At 42.2% G+C, this 23,219-nt stretch overlaps 1 pseudogene; it reads right to left on the reverse strand.

Moving 5' to 3' along the window:
• Positions 1 to 21,414: 21,414 nt before the first annotated feature.
• On the reverse strand, positions 21,415 to 22,755 carry LOC119162013 (CCR4-NOT transcription complex subunit 7 pseudogene; annotated as a pseudogene).
• Positions 22,756 to 23,219: the final 464 nt, after the last annotated feature.

Below are 23,219 nucleotides of genomic sequence, written 5' to 3' on the forward strand. Positions count from 1 at the left end.
ATTACTGGTGGGGTGTAATCTGGGTTACTGCTAGTTCTTGTAGTATTAAGGTCGTGGTTGTCACGGCTACTGTACAGATCTCTGTAAAACTCCTCCGCTATTTTAACTATCCTATCCCTATTGGTAGTTATTTTGCCTTCTTTGTCCTTTAGTGCATACATCCGACTTTTGCCTATCCCAAGTTTCCTCTTCAATGCTTTGACACTTCCTCCGTTTTTCAGAGCGTGTTCAATACTCTCCATGTTATACCTTCTTACATCGCATACCTTACGTCTATTAATCAACTTCGAAAGCTCTGCCAGTTCTATTTTGTCTGTTGTACTTGACACTTTCATGATTTGACGCTTCTTAATTAGGTTCTTCGTTACCTGAGAAAGCTTGCCAGTGTCCTGTCTAACTACCCTGCCTCCAACTTCCACTGCACACTCCGTAATGATACTCGTCAGATTATCATTCATTGTATCTACGCTAAGGTTGGTTTCCTCACTAAGAGCCGAGTACCTGTTCTGCAGCGACACTCTGAATTCCTGTACTTTCCCTCTCAGCTGACACAACACTGTAATTATTTTGTAGTGTTCCGGTTTTTTTGTTCATCTAACCATTTCTGGCAATACTAGTACATGTTTTTTTCGATTGCAGTTGTACCCCCAAACTTCAATTTTGCAAAGTGCCTAATAACCACCTAGACATTTGATCCAGAATCAATAGTTTTACTGAAACTATTGACATCGTCTCAAGAAGTTGTTGTTACTGCACCACTTTTCAGTTGCGCAGTATAGAGACTTGTTAACACGACACTACTTGTTGTAGTAAAACCACTCATTCTGGATGAAGTATGTGTAATGTCAAGGAATCTAAGCAATACTGTCTTGTTATGCATCTCAATGTTTTTCTCTAAAGTTGCTAAGCCATGGTTTGTATTTGCTGCACTTACATGTTGTGCAGCCACACCTTGCATGCCTTTGTATTTGGCACTTTTTGTTTTTCAACAAGATATTGCAGGTTAGTGCTTGTGTGTGTCTGATATTCATCATCCCTGAGCGATCGTGCGTTCATAGGTATCACATTTGCCGTCAAGCAAAGCTCGTAAAGAAAAACTTCCTAGCGATTCATTCTGTGTGGGTGACAGAGTTGATTAAGTAAAATTAGGATGCAGCTAGACACACTTTAGATCTGCCTAAAACTCATTGATTTTGTGCAGGAAGCAGAGAGAGAGAGAGAGAAGCAAAGGAAAGGCAGGGAGGTTAACAGGTGTAACCCGGTTTGCTACCCTACACTGGAGAAGGAGTAAAGAAGACAAAAAATAGCGGAGGAAAATGAACGAATAATTCTACAAGGAATGTAGTCATCCTCCATTAAAAGGTATTCAGAATTCCATGAAATAAACATGTAAATGCTTTATTTGTTTGTTTGAGTCTTGTTGATTACACTACGACAGAAATGTGGAACACCATAAAGTTAGTAACCTAGAATGAAAACTCCCGCTGAGTTTGTTGTACCACCATGAGAATGATGGGAAGTAATGGTGATTGAATAGCGTTAGCGAACTGTCTAAGGATTTTTTAGTAGTACTCTGTACGAGTTTTTTTATCCTTTAATGTTTCTTCAATATTTATTTCAATTTTGCTCTTTGATTTGTGATAGTTTTGTGTGAATTTTCAAGTATCTTTTTATTTCTTTTCTGCTTCGATTACGCAAAATGCAACTTCAGAAATTGCATTAGGTTAATGATTTATTTTCATTTAGTATTTTTTTGTTTAGTGTTTTGGAAGACAATGCTGCAGAGTAGTCCAGCTGCTCTGAACAAAAGGTGAGCATTACGTAACTTGAGGCACACTAGCTAGACGATTTCTTCCTGTACTAATCATTTTTAGCTCGATAGCTTTTGTTTCTTTTTTATAGACGACAGTCTTTCTCGGGATACTTCAAAGTAGAAATTTTGGTCGTTTTATGTTTCTTTCTGTCAACCCGAAAATTCAGCCACTCGGCGAGAGTTCAAGCCCATGCTCTTTGCTCACCCGTCTTGTTCTGGCAGCTGCATTTATACTTGTGAACATCGTCAATCAAAAAGAAATTATCATGCCTATTTGAGGCTCGACATCAATACACAAGTATTAGGTAGTATGTTTATTTACACTATGCATAAATACGCAATTCTGGTGACCGCAGTCTTTATTTCGCTCCGCTGACAATGCGATATGATAAACAAACAAGCGTTTCTGATGGTTCGCTGAAATACCACAGGGCTGCCACCTATCAGTATCTGTACTAAAAAACCTTTCGTTACTTTACGTTACTGGCAGATGGTGCCTTTTTTCACGCAGCACTCACCGATCTTCTGGTGCAGATCATCAAATAAGCGTTTTATTATCTCCCGTTTTGCCGAAGACAATCAGCTTTTGGCGTCTTCTGCAGGCAAGCATAGAAATATGCGAACAATATTTTGAAATTTTTCTTTCTCTATTAGAGATGAAGTTTTCAGAGTAATCCAACTGATTTCAGAAACCTAATAAGAGCATTACGTGGCTCAGGGCAGCCAAGAGAATCAGATCTTTTGCCACGCTCAGTTATGGTGAGGGCAGAGGGATGATGCTCAATGCAGAAACAGGCAGCAAAGAGATGTACTCAAGCTAAGTGGGGGTATAAGCTAGTCAGTATATTCTATTTCATTGGTCATTACAGTGTAAGGGAAGACACGAAAGCCCAAAGAAAATGCACTGTAAGTAAATAGTTTACACTTGGGGCGTGCTGTTTGAACACGAAAAGTACGAAAAGCACATGGAGGGCACGCATGGCACACACAGTTATCTCGTAATGCAAAATATGTCTTCCCAGTGCTCAATAGACTTCAGTTGTCATGTGACGTGGGATGGTCACCTTAACATTAGCGGAGATATGGAGACGTTAAAAAGGAACTGACACCATTTTTGAACGTCAGTTTACTCTGCCTTAGCGATCTCCTGGATACAGAGCAAATGTGAAGTTCCGCAAATGTCGATAAGATATTTTATTTTGATATTGTGCTCCAGTATATGCGTGCATATGCAGAGGTGCAATATCGCAGTCAATTTTCTCACAGTGCACCTGTCAACATCGACGTTGGCTTGATATCAGGCTGCTGTAATCATTCTGGTGACTCCACAGAGTAGCCTCGCAAGCTTTGATGACAGCAGGCACCAAAGCTGCCGAAATGATCACTTATGCATCACAATAGCTGAGGCACCAAGCGCAGCGTCTGTGGAAATGTCATATCTTGTGCAAACACCTGACGAGCACCTTGTAATATGTTGAGATGCCAAAATACAGTAGGAACGAAAGTTAGCTTTTGAAAACATACTGTAGTTAATTTTTCCAAGTACACTCATGTTTAGCAGTACATTGTCTAGACTCTTGAAGAAGGATCGGGCTTTCATTAGATGAAGAAAAAACTATCACTGAAAATTCTCGTGATCGTACCTCTTTAAAGAGGGTGTGGACTAGTTGCTATACGTTGCTAAAGATCTCTGGCTTGAACAAGAAGTATGTATCAGCTTTCAGCGACCGCTAAAGACGCGAGCTTGCCATTCACACCATGAATGCATTATAATGGGCATGCAGAAGTAAGAGCAATAGCCAGAGGCTCCGTAACTGAGGGGGCAGTGGGAGCCATCACCCCCAAAGGTTCAAGCTCAGCGGGGGCGCCGGCTCCCGCACTACTGGTCCGATCCCCCCTCTGTCATTCTTTTTTCTTGCGACTTGTTTGACTTGTTAAAGGGCGCAACCTTAAAAAAACGACGTCCGTAAATTCTGACACTATGTCGATGCTTTGTCTGCATAAGCGGCCTTGCCTGGTTTAGCCTGTTTTAATGCATTTTCCCTCCTCACGTGATAAAGGCTGGTGCTCGATTGTGCAGCTCTTGCGCAAGCACGTCTCAGCACCACGACTACGATTCCTCTCGTTTTTCCCATCTTTCTTTGCTTCTATCCAAGCCCTTGAAAAGCAATGAGAAAAAAAAGTCAGGTGTCAGCCTCATCGCACATAAGACTAAGTTTACCAACTTACCTGGGGCATAACCACAGATGTTTCAGAGGGTTTTGACCTCCCTTTGTGTTATTGCGTGTGCAATTATTTCAGGGTGGTAACCGATGGATGAACCTGCCTAGATTTGCCAGTGAATTCATCGCTTGAAATACGGTTTCTTCCGATTCAGCCCAGGCTACCTTGGTGCTTTTGCGCATAATAACTGTAGCGAAAAATGGAAAGGGATAGAACGGCCCACGTGTTTTTCTAGAGGTATTGTGATTAAAAAGCTCTTTATCAAAATCGTCAGGCGTGTAAGCTTCCAAACTCAGGGTGAGTTTTTGTGGGCAGAGGCCGGAACGATCTACAACATCAAAATTATATGCTTTCGTGCACGGTTTTTTTTTCAAGCCAGAAACGAGAACTTTCCTATCAAATCGTGCTTCCCTTCCTCAGTTTTTGACAGCGTATTGGTACTTCACCAATGACATGTTTCCTGATCTGCGTACTTATACAATGAGGGACGACTGTATAGTGTTCCCAAAGCAATTTTTAACAAAGACTTCGTGGTGTGGGCGTCATCCTCAATAGAAGAGGACGATGCCATCAAATAAAGATTCAGGCTACTTGTTGGCAGACATTGTCGCCTTGTCGGAAATGCTTAGTGCAGACGCGTGAGCCGGAGTTCTGTTTATTTCTGTTTCTGAACATTACGAGCCAAACATAGTGATGTTTGTTATGTTTAAAATAAAAACGTAAATATGAAATTTCACACTGATCTTTTGAATGCATGGATGATGAAGGGTGCATACAATGCCACCGAAAACATTGGTCACACTTTCTAAGCTTGTACTTCTAGGGGCGAGTGCTCATGACTTCGTTGTGAAATGAGGCTCATTGAAGCGGGAAACTAAAAAAAAGGGGTGCTCTGGCCACCAGCTTCCCTTCGTGATTGCCAGATTCTGCGAAGCAATTAAAGTGGCACCATATCATCCAACTTATTATGTCACAACGATTGGAGAGCTCATGTCTCCAAAGGTGGGCCTCGTGCACAATAACATCAAAAAGATACAAAAACTAAAACAGTAAAGGCCAATAATATGGTACGATCACATTGATGTCGTCAACTGAGCTTTAGCAAGCGAGAAAATATACAGTGAAATGAAACAAGCATACATGTACAACATCCCTTCAGCTTAGTGACCGTAATTTCTCAAAAGCTATTCATTGTGGTATTCTCTTTACTCGTTTTTATTTCAGTCCTGCATCGGATATCACACATATGTGTTTAGCCACTCTCCTGCAGGAAAGTATTGGATCGTTTTTATAACATGGGCCATTTATCCTCTCTGGCACCCTCGAACCTTCTCTTCAGATGAGTGCCGAATTCTACAGGCGGATTGGGTGGACCTGGCCTCACTGCTATGCATCGCCTCTTCTCACTGCACGAAGCCTCTCCTCTAGTTCTCCCCCCCCTCAACCCCCTAAAAACCACCATTAATAAAAACTAGAAATAGGTGGGTACATAAACAGTATTCGGCAAAAAGACACCTCTCATGCCGCCGACAAAAACGAGGCTTCGCTTTCTGTACGTTGCTACCAGAAACCTGTAGAAAGAGCTGCTGCGAGAGCATAGGGGCCCATTTCAGACTCTGAACTGCAATCCTACTATGATGGTAACTGCATATTTTTAGCATTGATGACATAAACAAGATGGTTGCCTAATCTTATTCTCTCAAAGCATGTTTTTACTTTTTCAGTATAGTCATGGCTTCAATCGATAAATGCCTTTATCATGATTACATTTCCTTTAGAAATATATCTGCCGCGCTTGAAAAACATATTTCAGTCCTTCATTTAAACGCCCAAAGTTTAAAAAATAAGCAAGATAAAGTTCAAAAGTTGCTTCAACAGACCGAAACCCATCTCGATGTGCTTCTTTTCACTGAAACGTGGCTTTCTGATAAGGATTATGCCTTCCGGCTCGATAACTACAGATATCACGTACTGAACCACGCCTACACTCGGGGTGGCGGCTTGGCTGTCTATGTATGAAATGATCTGAATTTGGAGATAATTTCGGATTTCACGCTGAATAATCAAAACATTGAATGCCTCACTATTGGTCTTAAAACAGTAACACTTTCAGTACTCTACAAGCCACCTTGCGGAAACAAAAAGGATTTCTTTTCCTATATGGATAAAATTCTATTTTACCTCAGCGAAACAGGCAAAATATTCACCGTACTAGGTGATACGAACATAGAAATTGACACAATGTGACTTCAAATTACGCACGCTAGCAAATACTTGTGCCTTCTAGATGATTTGCGACGCACGAGCCTGTGGGACCCAGCTGCGCGCGAACCGTGTTGGGGAAAAAGACGAACGTAGAAGAAGAGGCCGAAGGGAATCCTCGAGACGATCAAGCTGTGCTATTATTCTCGGGCACAAGTTCGCCCAGCGTACGTTAGCGTATTAAAAGAGTTTATTGAAGAGTGCGTTACAAATCTGGTGGAAGTGCTGGGTGTGATGCCAAGCCCCTCTCGAGTGACGGAGCACAGTCCAGAACCACAGCGATTTCGACCCAACGAGCTGACGCCTGTTCATCAGCGCTGCAGTCGACGCCTACGTGGTGAGGGTCCTGAATTTTCACCTTTATCGACTTCGCTTGGAACATCAATGGCTGTCAACGGGTACGCAACTGACATGACAGCTCAGGTCACTCCAGCCAACATTGTAGTAAACCAGCCAATGCTACCAAAGCCTTTCCACGGCGAAAGCTACGAGGACGCAGAGGACTGGCTTGAGAACTTTGAACGCGTCGCAAAGGCTAAAGGATATGGGGAAGAGCGCAAACTTGGAAGTGTTTACTTCGCACTTGAAGATAGCGCACAAACGTGGTATGAAAACCACGAAGCCACCTTCCGGTCATGGAATGATTTTCGACGGGAGCTGCTCGCTGCTTTCCCGAACAAAGACCGCAAAGAGAGAGCTGAAGCTGCGCAATAACGAAACTGTCGCCATGTATGTGGAAGACATGTCTCGCTTATTCCACCGAGCGGACTCAAATAGGAGCGAAGACAGGAAGCTGCGCCATCTGATGCGAGGCGTTAAGCAAGAACTCTTTGCCGGACTAATTCGAAGCCCGCCGCGCACCGTCGCCGAGTTTCGTTCCGAGGCTACTACAATGGAAAGGACGCTACAACAGCGAGCAAGGTTATACAACCGGGATGCGATCGTCACTTCCTTGGACATGTTGCCACCAGCCTTCGGTAACGGCATGGAAGCACTACGCGAGCTGGTGCGGTCTGTTGTGCGAGAAGAGCTGCAGCGGCAGCGTCTTGACCAGAACGCTCCAATGCTTTCGTCTCTGGCCGATGTGATCCGTGAGGAGGTCAGGCAGGTGGTACGCGAACCTTCAAGCAACGCACAGCCAGGGCTGCCACTACACTAGAAGACGAGAATGACGTATGCTGATGTGCTACTACGAGGACCTCCAGGAAATGCGGACGTCACGGTGGCTACACCTATGCAGTACCCGATGCCGCCGAGCACCCTGCAGCCAACGCCAGAGAGGAGACTAAGGAAGAGCGATGTCTGGCGCACCCCCGACAGGATACCGCTGTGTTACCACTGTGGGGAGCCTGGTCATCTCTACCGAACGTGCCACTACCGCCAGGCAGGACTACGTGGTTTTCCTGTTAATGCACCTCGACCACGAAATGGTGAACGTCCCTTCGAAATTGAAGAATACCTGTCAGGTCGTCAAACCTCAAGTGGCTTCCGACGACACCGACATCGGGCAACGACAACGGGGAGGTATAGATTGCCTAGCCCCCGACCTTCAGGAAGCTCCCCAAGGTCTCGTTCCCCAAGCCCACGTCGGGAAAACTAGAGTCAGCGACCTGTGGAGGCAAGGCCGCTGTCGACGCTAATGCAGAAAAACCTCCAGTACTGACTCTCAACGACGACCGATTCAGAAACCGGTGCTTCGATAGTGACGTTGCTTTCGATTTACGTGCGTTCGTTGATGGCTATGAAGTCATCGGACTGGTAGATACCGGCGCAGATTATTCAGTGATGAGTAGCGGACTTTCTAAAATACTAAAGAAAGTGCTGACTCCTTGGAAGGGACCACAAGTTCGCACAGCAGGAGGGCACCTCATCGACCCTACTGGAATATGCACAGCAAGAATCGGAATACGGGGTTTCACGTACGTCGCCAGTTTTATTGTGCTGCCGGAATGCTCAAGAGACTTGATTATCGGCATGGATTTTTTACGAGCTAATGGCGCTGTAATTAACTTGCGAGAATCTTCCGTCTGATTCTCGACTAGGCACGCGATTGCTACCTTTGAAACGGAAGAAAGCGTATATGACCTTTGTATTGCAGATGATGGCGTCATGGTGCCGCCAAGATCGAGCATATCTGTCGCAGTAAATAACAAAGCATTCAGTGAATTCGAAGGATTTGCTGACAACAACACTGCCTTACTACTCCAAAAAGGGATCTGCATGGCAAGAGGCCTTGTTAAGTTACGTGACGGATGTGCAAATGTTCTACTCACAAACTTTGGAAATGAGGTGCAGCATGTTGCAAAAGGAACCGTCATCGCCAGTCTGAATGATTTCGTCCAGGTTAAGGAGCTGCGAACTTTTGAAACCAATGATTCTGATTCCGAAGACGTGGAGTCTGTCCTTGCAGCCATCGACATCGAGCCAGGCCTACTACCGAGCGAAAAAGAGCAAGTAGAGGGTTTTTTAAGGGAATTCACCGAATGTTTCTCGTTGTCATCTAAGGTTCGACGCACTCCTGTCGCCAAACATCGCATCATTGTCGACGAGTCAGTGAGGCCAATACACCAGCATCCCTACCGAGTGTCACCAAGAGAAAGAGAAGCTCTTGGTAATCAGGTTAAAGAAATGCTCAAAGACGATGTAGTCCAGCCTTCATCAAGTTCATGGGCGTCACCTGTTGTTCTTGTGAAGAAAAAAGACCAAACCTTACGTTTCTGTGTTGATTATCGGAAGCTGAATGCCGTCACCAAACGGGATGTTTATCCTCTGCCATGAATTGATGACACTCTGGATAGGCTGCGAAATGCCAGGTATTTTTCCTCATTGGATCTTAAAAGAGGGTATTGGCAGATAGAAGTTGACGAAAGAGATCGCGAAAAGACAGCGTTTGTGACACCGGACGGTTTATACGAGTTCAAGGTACTCCCTTTTCGCCTTTGTTCAGCACCCGCCACATTCCAACGGATGATAGACACAGTGCTCTGTGGTCTTAAATGGCAGTCATGTCTGGTTTATCTCGACGATGTTGTAGTTTTTTCTGCTACCTTTGAGCAACATTTGGAAAGGCTCCGGGCCGTGCTCACTGCGATCAAATCAGCGGACTTGACGATAAAACCGCAGAAATGTCATTTCGGCTTCCGTGAGCTCCTTTTTCTCGGCCATGTCATCAGTGCAGAAGGCATCCGCCCAGACCCTGCAAAAACTGAGGCCGTAGCAAGATTTCCGAAGCCAACAGACAAAAAGGCTGTTAGGCGATTTTTTAGGTCTCTGCGCCTATTATCGACGGTTGGTTAAAAATTTTTCACGAATTGCTGAACCACTGACACGGCAAACAAAAGAAGAAATGCCTTTCGTATGGCTTGCCGAACAAGAGGATGCCTTCAATGAACTACGAAAGTGCCTTCAAAGCCATCCTGTTCTGGCGCATTTTGACGAAGAAGCGGAAACCGATATCCACACAGATGCAAGCAATTTAGGTCTTGGGGCCGTGCTCATCCAATGGCAAAACGGACAAGAACGAGTCATTGCGTATGCCAGTCGCACTCTTTCGAAAGCTGAGGTGAACTACTCAGCGACTGAGAAAGAATGCCTTGCCGTGGAATGGGCTATCAGCAAGTTTCGACCATATTTATATGGTAGACCTTTTCGGGCTATAAGCGACCATCATTCGTTATGCTGGCTGGCTAATCTCAAGGACCCATGTGGACGGCTTGCACGATGGAGCTTGCGATTACAGGAGTATGATATCACGCTTGTGTACAAGTCAGGTCGCAAGCACAGTGATGCGGACTGCTTGTCACGTGCTCCGATTCAACCTGCTGCTTCTGCTTCCACCGAGGATGGTGAAGATTTTATTTTCTTGGGAGCTGTGACACCATCAGAGATGGCACTTCAGCAGCGATCCGACCCTGAGATTCTCCTCTTGATCAAGTACCTACAAGGACAGTCTGTCGATGTTCCACGACCTTTTGTCCGCGGCTTGTCAGCGTTTGTCCTACGAAACAACATCCTGTATAAAAGGAACTTTGACAACAATACAGTGACATTCCTGCTTGTCGTCCCTTCACCTCTGCGACCAGAGATTTTGGAGGCTTGCCACGACGATCCATCAGCTGGACACTTAGAGTAAGCAGAACGTTAGCAGGCATCCGCACTAAATACTACTGGCCGAAGTTGCTTAGCTCTGTACGACACTATGTCAGAACCTGCCGGGACTGCCAAAGACGTAAAACGCCACCGCTAATACCAGCAGGTCTCCTTCAACCGATAGAACCACCAGAAGCCCCATTCACACAAGTGGGAATGGACTTACTGGGCCCATTTCCTACGTCGTCATCGGGAAAACGGTGGATAATAGTTGCCACTGACTATTTAACCAGATGTGCCGAGACAGCTACTCTTGTTAAAGGATCAGCCGTTGAAGTAGCGGAATTCTTCGTCTCCAACATAGTACTGCGGCACGGAGCTCCAAAAGCGTTGATCACGGACCGCGGGACTGCATTTACGGCCGACCTGATGAAATGTATCATGAAATTGACGCACACCAGTCATAGAAAAACGACGGCATATCATCCTCAAGCAAATGGTCTTACGGAACGACTGAACAGAACGCTGGCTGATATGTTGTCAATGTACGTTGATATAGAACACCGTACTTGGGATAAAATATTACTCTATACAACATTCGCCTATAACACTGCGATGCAAGAGACAACACGGATGACGCCATTCCAACTTGTTTTTGGCCGGACGGTAACGACACTTTTAGATGCAATGTTACCTATTGACGAGACGCCCGAGAATTACTATGACGTTCACGACTACATACAAAGAGCAGAAGAAGCCAGACAGCTGGCACGATATCGCATACTCCAACAGCAGAAAACCGACACGCATCGATACACTCTGCGAAGAAGAGACGTCCAGTACGCACCAGGAGACAGAGTATGAGTGTGGATTCCTGTACGAATACGTGGCCTGTCAGAAAAACTGCTTCGCCGCTATTTCGGTCCGTACAGAGTGCTCCGTCGCGTCGGCTCGCTCAACTACGAAGTTATGCCAGAGGGACAGGATATTCAATCCCGACGGCGTTATCGCACGGAAACTGCGCATGTCGTCAGGATGAAACCATATCACGACAGGCAATGAAACGCTGAAGATACAACGTTCTTTGACGTTAACGACATCCCCGACGAGGGTTTGTGAATGACTGCCATGCGACCAGTTTGACACAAGCATCGGGACGATGCACTCTGAAAAGGGGGGCAATGACACAATGTGACTTCAAATTACGCACGCTAGCAAATACTTGTGCCCTCTAGATGATTTGCGACGCATGAGCCTGTGGGACCCAGCTGCGCGCGAACCGTGTTGGGGAAAAAGACGAACGTAGAAGAAGAGGCAGAAGGGAATCCTCGAGACAATCTAGCTGTGCTATTATTCTCGGGCACAAGTTCGCCCAGCGTACGTTAGCGTATTAAAAGAGTTTATTGAAGAGTGCGTTACAATATGATGGCCGAAAATGCAACAACTAGAGAATACAAGCAGTTCATGTACTCTTACGCATGCTCGAACATGATTACCCTACCAACACGAGTGACCGCTTCTAGTGCCACCCTGTTGGATGTTTGTATCACCAATGTACATGCTCCTACTGTGACTGCTGGTGTCATGTCCGTCGACATAAGTGATCATCTTCCAATTTTCTGTTTTCTGTCCTGCTCCAAAAAATTCAAGCATAGCACCTTTTCCTATTGTCTCATTGATAAAATGACGATAGCCCTATTTCGCTCACTTATTAGCGAAATAAGCTGGGAATCTGAACTGCTTGAAAGTGACCCGAATAAGGCATACAATTCATTTTTCGATAAAACGATTGCTCGTTACGATAAAGCCTTTCCGCAACATAGTGTTACAAAACGATCTAAAAAATTAGGAAACCATGGGTTAATGCTGCGCTTCTCACAAATTAAAAGAAAAAATCAAATGTACCACACATTCATTAAAACACAGTATATTAATCAATTAGCCGAATTTAAGACTTATCGTAACCAAGTAAATTCAGAGCAAAGAAAAGCGAAGAAAAATATTACGAAAGGGTTTTCTCGTGTTTATATACGAATCCAAGAAAAATTTGGCAAGAAATTAAGAAGTTGTCTGAAGCGAATGCTACTTGTGAAAACGTACAAATATCTTCGGTAAATGGTGCTCTTACAGGCGGTGAAGCTGCTAGTGCCCTAAATACTCACTTTGTTGAATGCTGTAACAGCAATTCCTTTGAAAATCTCCAGTATGTAAGACTCGCTGTAACGAAACAATCTGTGCCAAATTCTTTTGTATTATTTCCTTCGACTGCAGGTGAAGTTGAAACGGTAATCAGTAGTTTTAAATGCAATGCAGCTGCAGGATTTGACGGTATACTGGCATCTCCCATAAAATATGTATCAGATATCATATCTACAGTCCTAGCCCATATTATCAATAGAATGTTCGAATGCGGAATTTTGCCAAGCAAACATAAAATAGCCAGTGTCTCCCCAATTCAAAGGGGGTGCAGACAATGCTGTAAACAATTTCCGACCTATTTCAATACTACCACGCTTCTCAAAACTTTTTGAGGCTGTTATTAATTCACGACTGGAAGGTCTTTTAAATAAGTATGCTATAATTAGTACATCTCAGTATGAATTTCAGAAAAATAAATCATGTGAGGATGCACTCCTCAAAATACAACATGAAATACTACAAAACATTGAAAATTGTTTATACACGGTTGGTTTATTCCTTGACCTCCGTAAAGCGTTCAACAGTGTGGATCATAAAATACTGTTATCTAAACTTCATAGCTATGGGATGCGCACTACAACGTTAGATCTCATGCGAAGCTACTTAACGGATCGTTTTCAGTATGTTTCACTTAATCAGGTGACCTCTCCATATCTTAGAGTACAGACTGGCGTACCACAGGGATCCATACTTGGCCCGGTATTATTTAACATATATATCAATGACCTCCCAAGCATTTCACCTACACCGAACATAGTCATCTATACGGATGACACTAATCTTTTCTTTTCAAGTTCATCCCTACAACATATTGAAAAAGAAGTTAATGATTATTCAGATTTATTATCTGACTGGCTGAAGTTAATCAAACTTCAAATAAATGTCAGCAAAACTAAGTATCTATTTAAACCAATAAATAAGCCAATGCCTGTCAAGATTACTGTTTTATTTAAAGGAGAGCAGATAGAACAGGTATCAACGCAAAAGTTTTTGGGGGTATGGTTTTAAGAAAACCTCTATTGGGACAATCATATCAATAAACTCAGCAGCGACCTCAGTAAACTAGTAGGCTCTATGTATAAAATTAGTAGTCTTGCACCATTAACACTAAAGAAGGCAATGTACTACACCCTCTTTCACTCAAAACTTAGCTATTGTGCATTAATAAGGGGAACAACAACTGCAAAAAGTTACAACAAAATAATAAAACTTCAAAAAAGGGCGATGCGAATTTTCAAAAACTATCATGGTAGACCGCGAGATTTACCCACACACAATCTTTTTGAGAAACATTCGTTAATCAGAGCAAATCAAATCTACTATTATAGATTACTTTTGCACATAAAAAAGCACAGGCTTCATGTTAGTAGCCTGCCCGTTTCTGCCCCTCGATATCAATTACGCCACCAAACGAGAATGCCACCACTTATGCGAACTAACTACGGGCGTCAGGACCTTGAGTATCAAGTACCCCGGCTATTGTACATTGTTGGACATCATATAGATTTTCATGCACCCCGCTTTAAAAATTTATAAGGAACTTTCTGTTACACTCCTTGATACCTTATCAATAAAATATATCTGTAATTTTCCGCATGTACCGCATATACAGTTTGTGCTACAATTGGAAAGTTCACAATTTAATGCGTATAGGTGTATATTCTTGGAGTGTCTGTATGATATGTTTGTTTTCATGAAGAGTTTTCATGTATGATGTCTATCTGTAATGCGTTATTTGCAGTGACAATTATGTACATGCACGTTTTGATTTTTCGGGTTGCTCTATTGTTTGTATACTCGCATCGCATGCAAACATGTTCACGCATGCCGAATGCGCATGGAAGTAGGAGCCTCTGTCAGGCAATACGGCCTTTAGCTCTTACTCCTCTTTCTGTATCAGAAAGAAATAAACTAATATCTTCTCTGCAAGGTTTAAAGTCTGCAACCACATTCATCTCATCAATCACAAAGGCCCCGGCTATGAAACATCCTTTGCACACATGGTGATGCATCGTGGCACCTTCTATTGGGCTTAGAGGAACGTGGCTCGTGATCACATATGAGCTAAGCCTAGGGAAATTCAGTGAGAGATCTGCTGTGTTCGCTCACAATTTGTGACACTATCAAGTCACACCAAACGAAAAATGCACACACTTTTCAATGCCCCTGTTTGTCCCGCACAACATAATATTTCTCGGTATGGTCTCAGTAAGGTCCTTAACTGGTGGTGCGTGTTAGGCACCCAAGCAGGAAAAAATTACACAAGAAAATATTTATATGCACATGTTCTACCAGCTACCTCGGAAAAGAAGGCAGACAAAGAACATCCGCTTTACTGTTGACTTCAGTGATGCAGTAAGCTACAATGATACTTTCGTTTCTGGCTTTCTGCTGATGAAGCTAAAGAATTGAGGTTTGGCATTTTTTTGTAAACATGTTGTGGGGTGTGTACATAAAGTGACATCAGCATCGTCTGGTTGATATAGACTCCGGAAAAAACACTAGAAAAAAGCCGAAGGTGCTGTGAGCAAATGTGACAAGGAGCGCGCACTCTCTATGCAAAGTCAAACCCCTTTGTAACAAACATGCTTCTTATGCGAAAATAAGTTTGCTATATTTAAAAGGTTGTTATAAAAATATATTCCTAAGACTGTATCTATTGCAAGACCATTAATCGTTTACTTCGTTATAACCGATATTTCATTACAACAAGTTTCACTATATATTAAGGTTTTAAAGTGTGTGCGTATATATATATATATATATATCTATATCTATCTATATATATTTATATATATATATGTATATATATATATATATATATATATATATATATCTATATCTATCTATATATATTTATATATATATATATGTATATATATATATATATATTTATGTTTATATATATATATATATATATATATATATATATATATATATATATATATATATATATATACATACACACACACTCTGTATAAGCCTCAGGGACAAAAAGTAAGCAGAGTGGGTAAGGGAACAAACAGGTGTTGAAGACATCATAGTTGAAATGAAGAAAAAAAATGGTCATTGGCTGGGCGCGTAGCGTGAAGGCGAGCTAAGCACTGGTCATAAGGGATCACAGACTGGATTCCAAGAGAAAGCAAGTGAGTGAGGGGGAGACAGAAAATAAGGTGGGCGGATGAGATTAGGGAGTTTCGGGTATAAAGTCACAGCAGCAAGAACAAGCCCTCGTTACCTGGGGAAAGGCTTTTCTTCTGCAGTGGGCGTAGTCAGGTATATATATATATATATATATATATATATATATATATATATATATATATATATATATATATATATATATATATATATATATATATATATATATATATATATATATATATATATATATATATATATATATATATATATATATATATATATATATATATATATATATATATATATATATATATATATATATCTATATATATATATATATATATATATATATATATGTATATATAATATTTATCTTCCATGCAACATCATTCCTTAGGCGTCGTCAAACCCACACAACGAAGCCCCTGTTAGTAACAACAAATACCTAAGAGGTCTCTACACCTGCATTTCGCTGATGTATGCATGTGGCGTTGTATCTGTGGGCAAAATGAAAATTTAACTTTACAAGTCTAAGCCAACAAAAGGAACAGCCGTTGATTTACGGCATCATGCTATGCTTACACCACTGATCCTTTTTCAGATTGGTTCAAGAGACCTAAACGGACTTTTTGTGAAACCCATGCAGTTGCCAATGATCACGTATTGTGTGTCTGATATGACGTAGTAGGAGTCAGCAGACAGAACTCTTAGTAACACATAAGCTTCATGTGCGCGCATGTTCGTACGAGTGTGGGAAATCTCTACAAAGATATGTAATCGCACAAAGTAAGTGGTAAGTGAAGTCACAGAGAATTTGTAGTCTTTGGAGAGATGCGATTTTTGCTTTCATATTTTGGACGCTTGGTTACCAAATACTTGACTAAAAAAATCTCGTGAGCTATTCCACTCTGTGAAAGTAGATAACCAGTGAAGCAGTGTAGAACACAGGTTTATTAATTCATTTACACATATATTTACAATTTTTTAAATTTATAATGTGCTCCATAAAACATGTCTAACAATACTTTTCCAAGTAATTATTAAATACCCTCTTAAATAAAGTTCATTTCACCACAGACTGACTGCTGAAAAAGTTTTTGAATACACATCATGTACGAGCAGAGTTACAGGGATGCGTCCAGGGGCAGATCCAGTCACTCATTTTAGGGAAGAGATGGGGCCCCCGACGTTTTTGTTTTTAGTAGGATGAAAATCCTGTCATAGCAAAAATACCCTGGTATTGTGTGGTCACAGTAGTCCCACTCAAATGTTCTAATCGGTGACAGTAGGTGGATGACAAGCACTGAAAAGAGGGGATGTGCAGAAACAAGGTTTTGAGGGGGAAAATAGGGGCAATTAGTACCCCTACTGCCAACCCCCTCCCTCTGGATCCGCCTCTAGATACACCCAATGTTCTATGTGAATAAGGCCATGTTTTTATGCTAGGCAACGTTTAATCAAGAACTTTGTTCCGGCGCCCTTATCAGTAAGAAGACGTAGCCTTCTGTCTTCTTGCATTCTAGGAAACATGCTGAAAGGTACACAGCGGGGATGACAAGAAAGCAACAAGCTACGTCTGTAATTCAGCACACATCGTGACCACAAGAAACCGTGAAAAAAAAGGTCTTATTTTAAAATTGGCTCCCTGAACTAGGTCTAGAGATTAGTACTTATTATGTGTTGTTTGAATGCTGATGCCAAATCCCCATAAAAATAATCGATATACGAGATATCTCTAAGGCCCCTTTTCAAATGACAGCTAACGTTAGCTAGTTGACATTTTGTACAAGCTAGTCCCCTCACGTCCCCCTCTTGGTCCCCACCTTCTTTACTGAGCTGGTCCTTATGAGAATAAATTCTGTGACTGCAGCCCTATAGCTGAAACCCTTGTTCTACGGTTTAACTCCAGCACTGTACCACATAGTGCTCGCACGTCTTCGCAGCCAATGTAACAATGCAGGTACCAATACTAAAATCAGCAAATCGTCTTGTTTTGGATAAGTGATGCACTCGATGTTCAGTAGTGTGCGCTATAACGCTTGCTGTTGCATAGTTCAGTTGAAGTTGAAATGATTTGTTGAAGTTGAAGTTGAAAAGAAAAGCGAGTGAATTCGACCCAACATCAAAATTTCATTGCAAGTTACATGCTGCGTACTGACCTATAACGTTTAGCTTATATGTTCACAGTAGCTTCGACGACCAATTAGCAGTGTTTTCTGATATATTCAAGAAGTGTTGCAGGGCCTCTAGACTTGTATGGCCTGAACTGAAGTGGTCAAGGTATCTACGTAGTGATTTATATGTTTACATTATATATATTGACTTATTTACACCCGTATTTGTTTATTTATTTTTGTCTATTTGTGCACTCATCTGTTTATTCAATTGATTTTTTTTGTTATGTTCTAGTGGACCAGAGGTGACTAGTAAGTTTGCCCCATACCTTCAATAGAGTTCAGTTGAGTTGGTAATTCTTGGGTAATTATTCATGAAGTAATGGTATGATCATATTTCTCATTACAACATGGGTCTCAGTCACGTCAAACGATTCTCCCAGATCGGGGTAGTTGAGTATGGTGTGCTATAGCAGATGTATTTTAATAATAATCAACCATTTTTAATGTTTTTTGCCACCATTAGCTATCTGTCATTGGCAGTGATGAATGTGACTTTTCACTTTTCGAAGCAGATTTCCGTGCCTGAAAAGTACCACTTTTGGGCAGATATAAGAATTTTCAGAGCATAAAAATACTAGTTTATAGGTTGGTGTTCTTAGGAACTCTTAGCAAAATATTTCGAACAACTCCTTAAGTTCAAAGTATCTCCAAATAATTTAATATATATTGGTATTTACTACAAAATTTATATCACAGGCAATTATCAACGTAAATTATAAAAAAAACAAACAATTAAAAAGATGGTAGCTTGCCGAATGTGTCATGAAACAAGCTTTATATTTAAATACATGTAAGTACATGCCACAGAAATGACATCAGACTAGTGAAGCAGAGTATCACATCATAAAGGTAACCACAGTTGTATTCCCATTGCCAAAGCAGCAGTTGATAATAGGTATGAGATATCATTTTCACATTTTGCCAAAATAGCATGTATGGCAGGTTGGAGAAAACAAGAGAAGAGGGAACCTGCTAGATGAGCTAAGTGCTTGATATGCCAGTTCTTGTTGCATAAATGAGATCAGAGCCGATAGCACTGCTTACTTGCGTACAGAATGATAGTACACAGATTATTTTTAGTTTTCTTAGAATCGGCGTGTTGGTCGCACGCTGAAAACTCTTTGGCCAAGTTTTCCCAATGTCTTTATGGAGCATATTCTGAGCAGCTACCAAGAAAACGCGCAGCTCCGAACAGAATTTTGCTTTTGGAACAGTATGGAAGAATGGCTTCACTTCCATCAATTGGTCAACCGGTACGGCTTAGATAGTTTAACTAATGCTGAGTACTAAGAGCTGGAAAGGCAAAAAAAAGAACAGTCTAATACCTTCATGACAGCACTTCGAGTGGCCACGATTCACTTTTCCTTTATTTTTCATTTGACAGTAAATGTTAGTCACAATGCAACAGTTACGAATGGTCTAGTTATAGTATACAGCATTACAGTAAAGATAGAATTTTCAAATCATGGCAGTATGGCACAAAGGTGTAATGAACAATAATTTCTTGGTATTAAAATATTGAAATCGTGATGTTAATATAATATACTCTCTAGAGGAGGGCTCCGGAAACCTCAACCATCTGATGTTCTTCAACATGACCCCCCACCCGCTTCCTTGAGGCTTTCGGGTCATGAGAGAAATGAGAAGTGTCACAAAATAAACATCAGATGCCTGCATGGAACATGTTGCTCAGTTTCAGTGAAAAGTGCAGGAGCAGATTAATAAAGCCTATTCTAAACTTTGTTGGTGCAAAATACCTACAAGAACAGTTGTGATGTACCCACAACTCGAAAAGTCTTAATTCTGTGAAGTAGGGCCGTAACCACTGTGTCATTATTATTCTGTTGAAAAACAAAGTACCCACTACACATCTGTTAGGCATTACGTGCGCTTTGTTGATACTCGGGCTGATGACAGAGAAATATAAAATGCTCGGAGCCTTTATGAATAGTGGCAAGCCCTGGTGCCATTTCAGTCTTTCGCCACGTTACATAAAATTCTAGAAATTTTATTTGCCCTCATATTGTGGTTTTATACTTTGTACTAGAATAAGGACAGCTTCTCCGAATAAAAAATTGCGTATGAGGGGATACTGAAGAAAACTGGGCAGTTACATGGAAACAACGGAAAAAACTTGCAGAGACATCAAAGTTTTACTTGGAAGGCACCATTGTTCCAACAAAAACAGTTGACTTTATGTATTTTTAACAGTTGCTATAAATATGGGGGTTTCTCGATGCACAGTGACTGCACTAGAGCGCGAGCAGAACCCTAGAGTCGCAATTGTGTTCCTGTCTTCCTTTTCCTTTTCTGCCCCTTAGCTTTCAATTCACTCTCTTTCTTTCACAAAAGCCCTTATGCTTATTCACTTTACCCCCCAACGAGGAGCACTGATCATTGCCATTGTGATTTTAGCAACCCCAAGAGAGGCCAAGCGAGCCCACAAAAGTCAAGAACAATAAATAGTGTTTGAATGGCCGTTTTCGGTGAGTAACGTCACCTCCTCTAGTTCACGGTATGGCTTCTAGACGCGGTGATTTGTGAGAAATACTAAACTCAACATTTTTTTTAGTTCCCACGTGAATTGAAGGTTGTATCTATCAATTTTAGCACTCACTTTTTGAATGTGGCTGAAAATATTCCTAACCAAAATTTTGTTCAGTATCTGTTTAGACACTCTTGGCTACTCTCCCCGTAACTGTAAAGACCGCTTTGGTTCAGCATGAAGTGTAGGCCTCAGTAGCACTTAATTTGTCAGCCGCAGGGTCATCCAAGCTCGAGCAAAGAATTTAGGCTCATGTAGTTTTTTCACAAGCCTTCCAAGTTTTAAGACTGAAAACATATGTCACTACTCAGGACCATGCTTGGTTTTCCCACAATAATAAAAGAAAACAGTGCGTCAGGAACAACAATTCTTTTTTCCAGGTGAGTGTGGAATATAGAAAGATGAGGTCACTGAGAAAGTGGTACAGTGTGTAGAGTGTGAAAAGACAAAGGGAGAGTCTGTGGAGCAACTGTGAGAGCAGAGTTCACAACACGGCACATTATACACACCAATAGTCATGATTATTAGAAAAAGCAGTGAGCGAGAAACAAATTTTTTTTCACAGATGAGAGTGAAATACAGAGAGAAGAGATGAGGTCACTGAGAAAGTGGTACAGTGTGTAAAATGTGACAATACACAGGGAGAGTCTGTGGAGCAACTGTGAGAGCAGAGTACACGCCAAGGCACATCATGCACACTGGTAATCCTGACCATTAAAAGAAAGCAGTGTGCCAGGAACAAGAATTTTATTCCAAATGAGAGTCAAATATAGAAAAAAGATATGAGGTCACCGAGAAAGCTGTACAGTGTGTAAAATGTGAAAATACACCGGGAGAGTCTGTGGGGCAACTGTGAGAGCAGAGTTCACGGCAAGGCACATGACACACACTGGCAGTCCTGATTATACAGAGTCAGCACAGCAAAGTTGGGCTGAACTGGTGAGAAGCACCAAGGAACGCCATCAAAATAAAAAATTTCTGAACATAGGAGGAGGCAGGGGATCGCTCTCAGTAGTGCAAAAGCTACCGGTTGAGTCGAATGCTGGACCCAGGCCATAGATTTGTCCGCAGTACTTGGCATCGTCAATCTGGTCATTGAAGAACACTTGCCGCATTTTAAAAAAGGCTCTAGCTGTAAGCAAGCTGTCACTGCCTGCCTGATGATGTTGTCCAACACGTTCCACGTGGAGTTGGTTGGCCACTTCTTGTAAGCCTCCTCGTAGGAATTTGAAGCTCTCATGAGAAACTTACTTAAGATCATAAATTTTTGGGAACATGATCCGCAGCAGTTTAAAAAACCCAGCTTCATTTTGAGGCAGTAGTTCATCTGTCAACAACTTGATCAGGTAGCCGAAGTCATACTCACTATGAAAAGTGAGCCACCGGATATTTTCAGAGTACACAATACCAGAACTTGTGAAAAGCTGTGCGAATTCATACGGCTCAATGCCTTCTGCACTGTGCTTCGCAAACTGTATGCCCGAGTTGACTAGGAGCTGAATAGAGTCTTTTTCATGCATGTCTGCATTCAGAGTGAACTTGAAGTTGAAGTGCCAGGTGCAGCTGTCTGGGGCTGGGTTTCCAGCTTCATCAAAAAAGGTGAGACCGAGCTGGATTATATTGAGTTCGTCTACGTTACATCGCAGCAGTTGATACTGGTAGTCTGCAGCACTGCGAAACAACCCAATGGGGTGTGCCACGATTCCTGGAAACTCTGTGTCAATAGCAACATAGTTATACTGCTGGACCGTTTGCCTCATGGCTCGGAATTCTTCCTCAAGGTTAGAGGCCCACACCTCTCGGATACTACCTGGCCTGCTGAGGGCTACAGGCTCATATATTTCTTTGTCAACACCACTTCCAGCAATGTTGACTTGGGGGATGAACACAGCGCCAGGCCCAGGCAGGATCTTTGCCTTGCCGGGGCTGCAGCCTCCACCTTCAAGAATATAACGGCCACTTCCATGTACAGCTTGGCAAGATTCAGTGCCCGGCCCAGGCAGGATCACTGCATGGCCAGGGCTCCAGCCTCCACCTTCAAGAATAGGACGGCCTTTCCCATGTACAGCTTGGCAAGATTCAGCACCACGCTCAGGCAGGATCACTGCATCGCCAGGGCTGCAGCCTCCCCTTTCAAGAATAGGATTGCCTCTCCCATGTACAGATTGGCGAAATTCAGCGCTAGGCACAGGCAGGATCACTGCATGGCCAGGGCTGCAGCCACAACCTTGGTAAATATGAAGGCCACTCCCAACGTACAGCTTGGCAAGATTCAGTGCTCGGCCCAGGCAGGATCGCTGCATGGACAGGGCTGAAGCCTCTACCTTGAAAAATATGATGGCCACTCCCAGGTATAGCTTGGCAAAATTCAGCGCCAGGCCCAGAGAAGATCACTGCATGGACAGCGCTGACGCCCCCACCTTCAAGATTATGACGGCCACTCTAATGTACTGTTTGGCAAGATTAAGTCATCCAAAGCACAACACAGCTTTTGTGCTGCAAGAATCCTTCACGGTATCTCATTTATTAGGCTACAAACGTACATTCTGTATGGTTCGAACCAGATGCCACCAAAACTTTTTGAAAGGACTGACCATTTTAACACACTACGAAACTACGGTGCAGATTCAGAAACTAGCACAAGCATTCACATTAATCTGCACACCTTTGTCACAGTAAGGGCACATTCTTTATATTTAAAATGTGTATCTTTTCTTTCTCCTACGATGTAACATTTTCAGAAAAGGCCACAAAGTCTCTATGCATT

Source organism: Rhipicephalus microplus, chromosome X (genome assembly GCF_043290135.1).
Source record: "Rhipicephalus microplus isolate Deutch F79 chromosome X, USDA_Rmic, whole genome shotgun sequence".
Taxonomy (NCBI): Eukaryota; Metazoa; Arthropoda; class Arachnida; order Ixodida; family Ixodidae; genus Rhipicephalus; species Rhipicephalus microplus.